Source organism: Lynx rufus, unplaced genomic scaffold (assembly GCF_022079265.1).
Source record: "Lynx rufus isolate CCGP_SWC_20201006 ecotype Redwood Valley unplaced genomic scaffold, mLynRuf1.p SCAF_7, whole genome shotgun sequence".
NCBI classification, from domain to species: Eukaryota; Metazoa; Chordata; class Mammalia; order Carnivora; family Felidae; genus Lynx; species Lynx rufus.
Genome location: NW_025814889.1, coordinates 99,824,438 through 99,837,746, shown reverse-complemented (window position 1 = coordinate 99,837,746; position 13,309 = coordinate 99,824,438).

The following is a 13,309-nucleotide window of genomic DNA, read 5'->3' as shown; positions in this document are numbered from 1 at the left end:
AATTCTACCCATATCCTGTGGCTTCTCCTGGTCTAAGGGTGCTTAAGAATCCATTATTTCAGGGGTGCCTGGGTGGCTCAGTCGGTTAAGCAATTGACTTTGGCTCAGGTCATGATCTCATGGTTCGTGGGGGTTTGAGCCCCACATTCGGCTCTGTGCTGACAGCTCAGAGCCTGGAGTCTGTTTCAAATTCTGTGTCCCTCGCTCTTTGCCCTTCCCCCACTCATGCTCTCTCTCTCTCTCTCTCTCTCTCTCAAAAATAAATAAACATTAAAAAAATTGTTAAAAGAATCTATTATTTCATAGAAACTTCTGCCATGATGACTATCTTTTCTCCATGACAGCTTTTTTTTCCCCAAAGATTTTATTTTTAAGTAATCTCTACACCCAACATGGGGCTCACACAAACCCAAAATCAAGAGTCACATTCTCTACTGACTGAGCCAGCCAGGCACCCCTTCCATGAGACCTTTCTTATCACACATTGAATATATCAGAGTCTTGGGAAAATAGATGGAGATACGAGGAGTAAAGATAAGAAGTTAAGAAAAAAAAAAAAGAAATCTATGCTTCAGAGGGAGAAAATTCTGTCAGCTGCCTTGAAAAATATTTATGCTTCATTTGGAGAGACTTTAAAAAAAATCTTCCTATTATAATAGCGTAAATAAAAATAAATACAAAGGTAAAACACAAAACAGGAAATGCTGAAGAAACCTAGAAAAATATTCATTATAATGATGGATATAATTGGCTAGGTTTTGATGGTATATTGATACATCTTCTCTTTAAGATTATCATGAAATAGATAGCTATGTAATGCTCATTACAAAGTGCCTTTCACAACATTGTGGGTCAAATCCTATTTTTTATGTACTTGTGGTTCATAAAGGCTTTTGTATCCTTGTCCTTGTCCTCTAACACCAGTGTCATCCAGGGATTTTGTAGATGTCTGTGCTTTGCCTATATAGTATCTATTTCCCATTTTTCTTGCTGTAACATTCTAATTTTTTATAGGGTCACCCCCCTTCCACACTCACATATTATGGATGAGTCACCTCACTGTAGTTCTAAGGGTGGGCATGTGTCCCAGGCTTTGCCAGTTAGAGTATTCCACTGTTCTAGCCCATGAGTTGGTTTACTGATATGTATATGACTCATTCAGAGCCAATGAGGCTCAAATCTGGGACTTTAGTGAGAACCATTAGGAGAAGGTCTCTGTCTCTTCAGTATGAAGTTTGGGCAAGCTAAGCCTGACAGTTGCAGTGATCGCCACATGAAGAGGGTCAGCCTGATGCCAAATCCGACAGAGGATAACAGAGCTGAGAGATGATAAAATAGAGATTATTGACACTTTTTAGTTCATGGATCCAATCAGATTGAAGGCTCCTGGTCTTTTTACTTATTAGGACCAATAAATTTCCTTTTCTATTTAAGGCCGTTTAAGTTGGGCTTTCTGTTACTTGCAACCCAAAGAGTCCTGACTAATAAAGTGTTGGACAATAGTTAGTTGTCTATCATATAAAATATTTTTAATAAAAAAGTAATTCTTCTTTTTTTGATAGTGTGAATATCTACACAAAAGGACTCTTCCAATGTTTCAGGACTGGATCAAAAGAGTATTTCTCATGAGCTCATTTAAAGCGATAATAATGATTTCCATTATTGAACTACCTTGCACCAAACACATGCTCAGTGCTGAGCTTAGAGTCTCTCATTCCACCTTCACAAGTATTCCACATATTGTGGATGAGGAAACTGAGGCCAAGAACCAGAATTTGAAAGTCTGTTTCAATTCAAAGTCCATGCCCTCATTACCCCTTCTCTTGGATATTTTCATATTAAAAACATGCATAGTTTAGATGCAATTTAAGAGTAATCTGTTAAAAATTTAATAATTCATTCTAAAACATAAGCAGAAATATTTCAAAGGGTTCCTGTTCCTTGTAAATATTAATATTAATGTTGTCAAATAAACCCGATTCTCAGCCCTCCCTCCCCTGCTCCTGCCTCTAGATACTGTCTTCTTAATATCACCTCCCCTTGCTTGTGGACATACCTCCCTCCCTCCCTCCCTCCATCAGCTGCTAAGAACCGCTCACACAGGCCTGCTATGTGCACAGCAAATGAATTTTAGCTACCACAATTCTTGAATTTCTTTGACCATCCCCCTCCCCCAGAAAGCTCCCACTGATCATCTTGCCTTACGCCAGTACGTACAGTAGTCTGGAACCCTGCTCTCATCTCTTCTTCAAATCCTAAGACTTTCAAGCCTCCCATCTCAGGCTGTCCTGAGGAAAAAGAACATCCCACTATTTAAATACGTGGTACAATTTAGACCTCCTGTATTAATCTTTCTCATTTAGATTAACTCAGGGCTCTTCCAAAAAAAAAATTCATGAAGATGTTTTCTTAAACAAAATAACCCTGCTAGAAGGTTTCTACCATAAGTAATACAGAGATCAAGGAGAAACTCAAACAAATTTTCTTAGTACCTTATTTTATAATTGCAGTTGTTTAAAGGTAGGTGATCATCTGAGTTTCCTTTCCTTTTTCAGAGTACCAGTTGCAATCTGGAACATACGGTAAGAAGTTAAAAAATGATTGTTAATGGAGTGTCCACTGAATAACCAACTTCCTTTTCTCTCCAATGCTGTTGCATAGACTTAACATCTTGGAAAACTGCTCTCTGGGGTGTTTAACTTGGAGAATAGCTATTCTGAATTCAACATTACAACATATCTGAAGTTTCAAGAGATTTAAGCTTAGTGTCCCAAAGAACACTGAGAACACAAGTCAACCCAAACATGATAAATCTACAAAGACCAAAGAATAATCTCAATCCTATCTTTACTAAACAAGCCGCAGACCATGCCTCTTCATCTCCACCATGTCTGAACACACAGTTGGTTGACAGGTGATGCCTGGGCATCCCTATTTTGTAAAGTTTCCTTTGAAAAGATTCTGATCATCAATGAATTTTCAAATAGCATTTTAAGGGTTCAAATGGGGATAAAGTAAGACGAACGTACAAATACCTTGATTTCTCTATGTAGGAAATGGACACACTTTATATCTATTGAGTCAGGCATTCTAAGGAGGAACCAGAATTTGACTACTTACTGCTTTGGGCTTTTGAGAGGAAAAACATTTTTAGATATCATCATTAATAATTCATAAATGAAAGAACTTTACCAGGTCACAGGAATTCAATATTTCTGTTTGTAACTTAACTTTAAATTTTGTCAATGCCTTTAAAATGCATGCCTACTGTAAATCACTTTGAACAGTTTTTTTAAATGATTAATGGCATCTCACTGCTCTGTAATATGAAGACGGATGGTTGTACCCCAGCCCCAAGTCAAAGCATTCCTCAGCAGACCGCATCTGAAAGCTTATGATAAATATGAAATAACTCTTTTCTTTCAGTATGAAATAACTCTTTTAAGTTTATTTATTTGAGAGAGACAGAGAAGGTGCATGAGCAGGGGAGGGGCAGAGAGAGAAAGGGAGAGAGAGAGAGATAATCCCAAGCAGTCTCTACACTGTCAACATGGAGCCCTGAGGTAGGGCTCCATTCCACCAACTTTGAGATCATGACCTGAGCCTAAACTAAGACTCACATGGCCACTTAACCAACTGAGCCACCCCAGTGCCCCTGGAATAACTCTTTTTTTTTTTTTTAATGATTTTTTAATGTTTATTTATTTTTGAGAGAGAGAGAGAGAGAGGAAGAAAGAGAGGAGGGAGGGGCTGAGAGAGAGGGAGACACAGAATCTGAAGCAGGCTCCGGTCTCCAAGCTGTCAGCACAGAGCCAGATGTGGAGCTCAAACTCACAAACCGGGAGATCATGACCTGAAGTTCCACGCTTAACTGACTGAGCCACCCCTGCGCCCCACCTGGAATAACTCTTTAAACAAATTATGTTAATTGTTGACTTGGGGATGTGTACACTAACATTTAACATCTTTTTGACTTTAATTTAGATTATTTTATCTGAGGATAAGAGAAAACAAAGAACAATTTTAGCCTACAGCTTCTCCATCATGGTGATCGAAATTCAGGAAGAACAATTTCATTTTTCTCTGCTATTGATGGCAAGGTCCCCTGCCTCAGAACCTGAAGGAATGACAAATGAAAGGATCCCCTCCCTCCCCGTAAGCTTTACAAATCAGAAGTGACATGCCTTTCCTGGAGTGTGATGCTTCTGTAAATGTGAGTTTACAATTTCTGAAAGCTACAGTTTCTTGATCCTGTAGTGTATTTTGGGGAGGTCAGAATTATCTGGGGGAACCTTTTCAAATATGTGTACACACACACACACACACACGCACGCACGCACCTCACTCCCTGGGCAGAATGCTAAATCACCCTGCCTGGATGTCCTTCAGAAAAATAAGGCCCGTTGAGCCTTGATAGAGCACTGGGGCCACTCTCTGCTCTGTGTTGTAATGGAAGGGCCATACATATGAGATGGTTTTGTCTCATGATGTAACCAAATCTATAGAAGAATAATGTATAATAGGGCTTCACTTTGCTTTCCCCATTTCTCCTCCACTCTTGTGGGAGATCTGCAGAAAGAACTGTTTTGGCTTTATGTCCAGTTTATTTGATTAGTAACAAAAATCCCTGCTTCATGAATGGTCATAGGAAAGGAGAAGAGTTTAAGGAGGGAGTATTTCACAGAGAGGATGATGACACTCCTAGGACCAAGGTATTCCATCATGGCTTTTTGTTACTATTGGCTGTTGAATCCCAAGGAAGGCAATCCCTTTGGGCATGTAGCTTAATCTCTTTGTGTCCTAGTTTCCTTTTCTGTAAATGGGAATAAAAATGTAGGTAGTGTTATGATGATGATGATATCGTAGAAAAACTAGTGCAATAGGGGCGCCTGGGTGGCGCAGTCGGTTAAGTGTCCGACTTCAGCCAGGTCACGATCTCGCGGTCCGGGAGTTCGAGCCCCGCGTCAGGCTCTGGGCTGATGGCTCAGAGCCTGGAGCCTGTTTCCGATTCTGTGTCTCCCTCTCTCTCTGCCCCTCCCCCGTTCATGCTCTGTCTCTCTCTGTCCCAAAAATAATAAATAAAACGTTGAAGAAAAAAAAAAATGTTAAAAAAAAAAAAACAAAAACTAGTGCAATAAAAACAAGGTAAAAATTGCCAGCTGAAATTTTCTGAGTGCTTGCTGTGGACCAGGCACAGTTTCAAGGAACTGACACATACAAGCTCATTTAACCCTCACAGTATGAAACGAGTGAATACATAAAAGGTACTCAAAGCAAGACCGGGCACTTGGCGAGGACTCTTTAATTGTTAGCTGTGATTCTGAGTAACTGCTAAAAAAATAATCCATGTGATTAAACCCATTCCCCATTCTGATAGGCACAAGTCTCTCCATTTTTCCTCTTACACACAGTGCTTCCATGAGTATCACTATGCATGTCTCCTGCGGACATGGGTAAGAGCTTCCGGGTGAGAAGCAGGGGTGGGGGAGGTATGTCTACAAACACTTGGCTGTCACGCATCTAGCTGGTTTCCTTCTTTCTTTAAAAATAAAAAAAAATAAGTGGCATATATTTCCTTACCTCTCAACAGAGGTATCCAAAAAACAAAATAAATAAATAAAATAAAAGATTACTTTTTTTTTCTCTTTAAACATTGATTTGTAGAGAATATCCAGCCAATGTGCTACACTAGAGTCTGTCTTCTGCCACCAGAAGAAGTAAAGGTACTTTTTAATTTGCAATTTGAGTTAGAGGGTAAACTCAATTTAAAAATTGACCAAGCAGACAGAATTACTTTGGGAAGTTCATGAAGAGTAGTTAGTGATTGTGGTTCTCTGTCTCTGTTTTGTTATTGGCATGAATCTTCGACAAGGCAAAGAAGGAATCAGGTTAGACTTTCTGTGGGCAAGATTTAAGTAAAGAATAAAAGTGTTGGTCATTGAATTATTTTTATTTTCAGTCTGTTCTTAGTGCATAAGCATGATGTATCCTTTGATCGTTATCATTTGATGATGCCTATTAATTCATAAGTAAGACATTACTTTTTGAGACGTTATTGAAAGTAGATTTGCTGTAGAGATTAAAAGTTAAAAAAGTCATTTGTTTTAGATGAGGTAAGAAATTAATGCAAAGCCTGGTAAATTAACTAAGTATTACCTATATAGATTTTATTTAATCTCTCCATTTTTTTTTGTAGCTTAGGTGATAAATCATGAAAATAGAAACACATTTTAAAATAGCTCAATGATTAATTCTTTACTAAAGGAAAACTAGCTCAAAATTAAAACCAAAATTTTATATTGAGTTATTTTCAAAAAGCTAAAAACCTACACAGGTGATAGTTTTTGGCAAAGTTACTGTATAAGTATACATTTGGCACAAAATACTGTTTTAGAATCCATCATGTAGACTTTGTGAAATGCAATGTATTATTTCATCTAAAATTTCAAGTTAATGTTGCAAATTTAGAAACCTAAGGAATTTTTGTATATGTGGTAGCATAACAGCTGTATGATCCTGATTTTAAATACTGTGTAAGAAACCAAGCAAGTCTGTTAGAGGTGGGGGAATTAGGTGGATGGTCTGTAAGTCAAAGGGGACCAACCAGTAAATAATACTGTTATTTGCTCTGTTCAGAAAATTTGAAATTTTGGCATTGACATCATTGCTCATAGGAATTACACATTTATGCTGCAGATCCCTCCTGATATAGCTTTGAACCCTATTTAAGGGAGATCATGTCTCAGCAAATTGAGTTCAAAAATGCCGAGTTTTGTCTCAGATCCACCTAACTAAAAGTATATTTGCATATTAAGTTCCCCTATTTTCATGGATTCAAATAAAGTTAGCTAGAGTGAACTTTCTCAGACACAAATATAATTGTGACACGCTGCTTAAAAACCTTTCAAGGGGCGCCTGGGTGGCTTGGTCGGTTAAGCGGCCGACTTCGGCTCAGGTCATGATCTCACGGTCGGTGAGTTCCAGCCCCGCGTCGGGCTCTGTGCTGACAGCTCAGAGGCTGGAGCCTGTTTCAGATTCTGTGTCTCCCTCTCTCTCTGCCCCTCCCCTGTTCATGTTCTGTCTCTCTCTGTCTCAAAAATAAATAAACGTTTAAAAAAAAAAAAAAAAAACCTTTCAAGAAAGTCCATGGCCCAGCCCACACTCTGTTCCTACTCCCGATACTTCCCTATGTACATCTCGTTTAGCTTCTCCTTTTATCCCAAGATACCATGTTTAGTCATCCCTCTTTGCCATTACTCTTTGCCATGAATACTCTTCTCTATCTCAGTGTGATTATCTGTTTTTATTTTTCAAGATATAGCTCAAATTTTAATGCCTGTAAGAAGTCTTTTTGGACCCCCTCCCCCAACTAATCAAGTACTTTTTCTCTCCATAGCACAACATTTAAGTCTGTCTCTCTTTTTAGATCATTAGTCTTCTTTCAGTAGACTGTGAGCTTTTTAAAAGAAATGGCAATGTCTTATTCATCTCTATAATCCCATCCCTCTCACTGTCCCCTCATACTACTGCCTGCAATGTCCTGCCTAATACATCTTTAATGGATGGGTGAATGCTAAATCAATGTGATCCCTGATTGCTCCAACGTGCAGTCTAAAGGAGATGTCATTTGTGTGGCTAGGCAAGAAACAACAAATCTTTACAATTTAAGCAAAGGACTATGTACAAATTCTACAATTTAAACCAAAAATTGTATTCAAGGAAGAAAATCAGAAAGCTAAGTGTCCATGACAGGTACAGAAATTAAATGTAAGTCACTTAGAATTTGCATAGGAGACAGTGCTCAGAGGTGGAGGGGGCATCCAAATCTTGTTTCATAAATGCCAAGTCTGTAAGTAGAGTGTGAATTATTATGACCCAAATAGCTCATTTCAATATGCATTATGGCTTTGTTTTTCACCAGTGGTTTTCCTATGTGCTTCAGATGTTTCTTTAGCCCAATTTTTTGTGATGTCTAACTGCAATACTTTGTTAACAACGACAGCAATATTCATCCCAACAGGTGTTGATCCAGATTTTGTGGAGCCTGAATCTTATACAATTTAATAGGGAAACACTTTTTAATAAAAAGAATACAAAAGCAAAACTATGAAGTTATGTATGAAAGCAAATATTTATTTAGAACAAGATAAGAAATCGTAACAAACTGTAATTTTTAAATGGTGGCAAATATCACAAATATCACAAAACCCAGAAAAGTAACATGATGTTTTTATTAACTAATTGCCTCTATAATTTTTTCCCTACACTTTTGGCTGTCTGCCCATTGATTGCCTCTTTATCCGACAATAGTTTTTTTTATATCACTTTCTATACAAAAATAATTCATTCTTATCTCTGGAATGTTTTTCTTGATCTACCCATATCCTTCCAGTGCTGGTCAAATTTTTTTCTTTCCTTCAGAGAAAGAGGTAGAGAGAGAATCCCAAGCAGGCTCCATGCTGTCAGTGCAGAGCCCAACACAGGGCTTGATCTCACAAATCGTGAGATCCCGACCTGAGCAGAAATCAAGAGTTGGATGCTCAACTGACTGAGCCACTCGGGCAATTTTTAATTTATCCGAATTTTCTGATTTTTTTGAAGAGGACATGTATCATCTAATTTTTACAAGAACAAGAAATGTTTTTTATTTTTTTAATGTTTATTTTTGAGAGAGAGAGAGACAGAGTGCGAGTGGGGGGAGGGCAGAAAGAGAGGGAGACACAGAATCTGAAGCAGGCTCCAGGCTCTGAGCTGTCAGCACAGAGCCAGATGCGGGGCTCAAACCCATGAACTGTGAGATCATGACCTGAGCTGAAGTCTGGCCCTTAACCGTCTCAGCCACCCAGGTGCTTAGAACAAGAAATTTTTAAAAGGTGAAGATTTTTAAAAAATGTTTATTTATTTATTTTGAGAAAGAGAGAGAGAACATGCATGCACGTGAGTGAGTAGAGGGGCAGAGAGAAAGAGAATTCTAAGCAGGCTCTATGCTCAGCCCACAGCCCCACTCTGGGCTCAGTCTCATGATTGAGAGATCATGACCTGAGCTGATATCAAGAGTCTGATGCTTAACTGACTGAGCTACCCAGGCACCCTTAAAAGATGAAGATTATTTAATCAAAAAGATGTCTATTTAAATTTTTTTAATGTTTATTTATTTTTGAAGGAGAGAGAGAGACCTTGAACAGGGGAGGGGCAGAGAGAGAGGGAGACCCAGAATCTGCAGCAGGCTCCAGGCTTTGAGCTGTCAGCATAGAGCCCGACGCGGGGCTTGAACTCACAAACCGTGAGATCATGCCCTAAGCTGACGTCGGATGCTTAACCAACTGAGCCACGCAGGCACCCCAAAAAGATGACTATTTAAAAATAAATGAAGATTCACAGGCACTGGGGCTGGCTCAATTGGAAAAGCATGATACACTTGATCTTAGAGTTGTGAATTCTAGCCCCATGTTGGGTGAAAAGATTTCTTAAATGAATGTATGAATAGATAGATAGATACATACATACATACATACAAATAGATGAAGATCCAAATTGGCCATCAGCAGGCTGTTGGAAAAGTGTATAGGAGAAAAAATTTTCTTACTTTTGGAAAAAATGTAGTGAAGATCTAAAAAAATTTAAAGAAGATTAAAAAAATTGATAGAAAATATTACAAAGAAAAGGACAATTAGATACAATTTAAGAATATCAAGTGAAGAGGCATTTGAGTAGTCTGTTTATAATAATAATTACTATATGGTTGAAAATAATTTACATTTGTAAAAATGTCTTTTGAAATTTTTACCACTTATAAGGAAAATAGTCACAGATGGCAGATTAATGCATAAACACACACACATATTCACAAATTAAAAATAGAAGTTTTTATAGACTCCAGATCCAAATATTTTTGTAAAGAAATTTATCTCCACTTTCCAATGTCAGCCTTTCAGTCACTGTAGTTTTGTTAAAGAGAGGAAAAGGTAATTATCCTCAGAGATGGCTAATTGCTCAGGGAAATGAATCTCTCTAAAGGAATGCTAAAAAGGAAATTGCTTCGTAATAGGATATCAAGTAGCTAAAAGTCCGCCATGCTGGGAGGGAAAAGGTGGCCACTGGCCAGGCATTGTTCCATCACTCCATGTCGTCATCTTAAATCCACAGTACGGGAAATATTTTGATAATAAGCATGTCCTCTAAGATGCTGCATGCAGTATTAATAAACGGATATAAATAGGATTAAGATCACTTTATTATATCTTCAAGCAAGTTTTGAATGTCTGCTGCACCGTGCTCATTATGGAGAATGCAAAAAATGTGGGGCACAGCCTAGACTCCAGAGAAGCTCTTAGATCCAGGAGGAGACCAGAAAGGCAGGTATAAGGATGGTCTACAACAGCTGTGGGTATCATCTGAGTGACAGATGAGTAGACCAGGTAGTCACTGAAGGGAAAGAAGGATCTGGAAGCTGGTTTTATGGATGACGTGGACTTGGTTTGGGCCTTAACGGAAGGATTGCCACAGAGTGACAGATGAAGAGGGAAAATTTGCAGAAGCCCTTCCCAGCATAAGTAAAACTGAGTTTAGGCAGGGATGGATAGGGTGAGTTGTCAGCACCATAGCAAATGTAACCACACAAGTTAAGTAACTTTATGATCACAATTAATTCCACATGAAAATAGTAGACAGCGATTTAGAAGACTTTAATCTGACCTGACCTGGGGTTTTGGATAAATTTCTTTTTTCTTTCTGCATTTTGTAAACTTTTTGCAATATTTTTAGTTATATGGACACTACCTGCTCAATGTAAAAAAACAGAAACAAAATAAACACAAATAACAATAAAAATTGGTAAAAATGTCAACTCTAAAGTTACTGCAATTAATATTTTCATAGATAGTATTGCTAGATTGTTCTCAAAAAAAGTTATATCAGTATATGCTCTCACCGTAGATATTATTTTTATGGAAAAATACATGTAATGAAAATATGTTAGAAACGCTTAAAAAAATATAACGGTTTGTCAAGGTCATTTGGTTAATTCCAAATTAGGTGTGATTAAAATCATGGTCTTCTGAGTTGTCATCTAGATTTGTTATGCGTGTATTAAAGTAGAAGTAGTGATCCTTGGAACTAGATAGAAGAGGAAGTATAATTTTTGGTGATATATTCTTATTTCATTCCTAGACTCAGGATTGAGAGAAATGCACAATCATTACAAATAAACTGCTGATGGATATGAATACAATGAGGATGAACTTTGCCAAAATTTTTACTTTAAAAATACGATCAAGGAGGGGAGAACAGGGCAGAAATATAATTCTACTGATTCAAGCAATTTTATCTTTTGCAGTCCATGAAAGTGTAAATTATTCCATGGTGCACAGACTTTGCAGCCTCCAAGGGAGAAGTCTGAGGGGATGGGACTTCCAGGAACTTAAAAAAAAAACAAAAACAAAAAACAAAAACAGATTTGCATGTGAGAAAGAAGAAAAGGTTATCTTTGGGGGAAGAGTTGCATCTGGATAGGTTAGGTTTCTTTTGGAGGGAGAGGGGCGTTTATTTGTCTTTATTTATTGTTTTAGTATGAAATTTATTGTCAGATTCGTTTCCATACAACACCCAGTGCTCATCCCAACAGGTGCTCATCACCCACTTTCCTCAATGCCCTCAATGCCCATCACCCGCTTTCCCCTCCCTCCCACCCCCCATCAACCCTCAGTTTATTCTCAGTTTTTAAGAGTCTCTTATGGTTTAGCTCCCTCACTCTCTAACTTTTTTTTCCCTTCCCCTCCCCTATGGTCTTCTGTTAAACTTCTCAGGAATCCACATAAGAGTGAAAACATATGGTATGTGTCTTTCTCTGTATGACTTATTTCACTTAGAATAACACTCTCCAGTTCCATCCACACTGCTACAAAAGGCCATGTTTCATTCTTTCTCATTGCCACATAGTGTTCCATTGTGTATATAAACCACAATTTCTTTATCCACTCGTCAGTTGATGGACATTTAGGCTCTTTCCATAATTTGGCTATTGTTGAAAGTGCTACTATAAACATTGGGGTACAAGTGCCCCTATGCATCAGCACTCCTGTACCCCTTGGGTAAATTCCTAGCAGTGCTATTGCTGGGTCATAGGGTAGGTCTATTTTTAATTTTTTGAGGAACCTCCACACTGTTTTCCAGAGTGGTTGCACCAGTTTGCATTCCCACCAACAGTGCAAGAGGGTTTCCATTTCTCCACACCCTCTCCAGCATCTAGTCTCCTGATTTGTTCATTTTAGCCACTCTAACTGGCGTAAGGTGATATCTCAGTGTGGTTTTGATTTGTATTTCCCTGATGAGGAGTGATGTTGAGCATCTTTTCATGTGCCTGTTGGCCATCTGTATGTGTTCTTTAGAGAAGTGTCTATTCATGTTTTCTGCCCATTTCTTCACTGGATTATTTGGTTTTTGGGTGTGGAGTTTGGTGAGCTCTTTATAGACTTTGGATACTAGCCCTTTGTCTGATATGTCATTTGCAAATATCTTTTCCCATTCCGTTGGTTGCCTTTTAGTTTTGTTGATTGTTTCCTTTTCAGTGCAGAAGCTTTTCATCTTCATGAGGTCCCAATAGCTCATTTTTGCTTTTAATTCCCTTGCCTTTGGAGATGTGTCAAGTAAGAAATTACTTATTTGTCTTTATTTTTAATTAAAAAATGTTTTTAACATTTTTATTCATTTTTGAGAGATGGAGAGAGACAGGGCATAAGCAGGGCAGGGGCAAACAGAGAGGGAGACACAGAACCCAAAGCAGGCGTCAGGCTCTGAGCCATCAGCATAGAGCCCCATGCAGGGCTGGAACCCAGGAACTGTGAGATCATGACCTGAGCCGAAGTTGGATGCTTAACCAACTGAGTCACACAGGCTCCCATATTTTTAGATGAGGGACCAGGAAGACAATGAAAAGAGATATGGTAATGTCTGTCTGTGTTTGGGTCTGAACCCTTGGGATAAAAGAAGAGACAACCAAAAATTAATGGTAGTGTTTTCATGACACTTGATGAAATTCTGAGCAAGATCTGAAGGTCAGGTGCCTGGATGAGCACTGGAGACCACATGCAGCCCAGCCCTTAGCTTTATTCCTCCTTGGGTGTCCAGACGGTTGGTGAAGACTATACCTGATACTGACCTTGGCGTTCTTACTAACACCATCAGGAGGGCCCATGGTGATGCTTTTGTGAGTGCCATCAGGTGGGAGGTGGAGGAGGGGCAGACAGGGTAGGTGACTGTGCTGTGACCACAACCAGCAGGGCCCTTGGAGACTCCCAGAAATATCTGTGGG